Genomic DNA, 264 nt, shown 5'->3' on the forward strand with positions numbered 1-264 from the left:
TTAAATACTGTGCATATATATATATATATACAGTCAAACCAAAAATTATTCAGACAGCAGATATATAATTGTTGATGTTTATTTACTAGTGTGTGCAGGACACTATAGTTCATTTATGTAAGTGAGGAGAGCAAAATAAAGTAAACTGTGTCATATTATACCCAATAATTCTTCATACGGTGGACTACCGGATCAAAAATGATTCAGACACTTTGAGCTGAGCATGTTTTGCTGAAGTGTTTTTCTTTAATTGCTAATGTGATC

This window comes from Sinocyclocheilus rhinocerous, unplaced genomic scaffold, assembly GCF_001515625.1.
Source record: "Sinocyclocheilus rhinocerous isolate Xijiao unplaced genomic scaffold, SAMN03320098_v1.1 scaffold1830, whole genome shotgun sequence".
Taxonomy (NCBI): Eukaryota; Metazoa; Chordata; class Actinopteri; order Cypriniformes; family Cyprinidae; genus Sinocyclocheilus; species Sinocyclocheilus rhinocerous.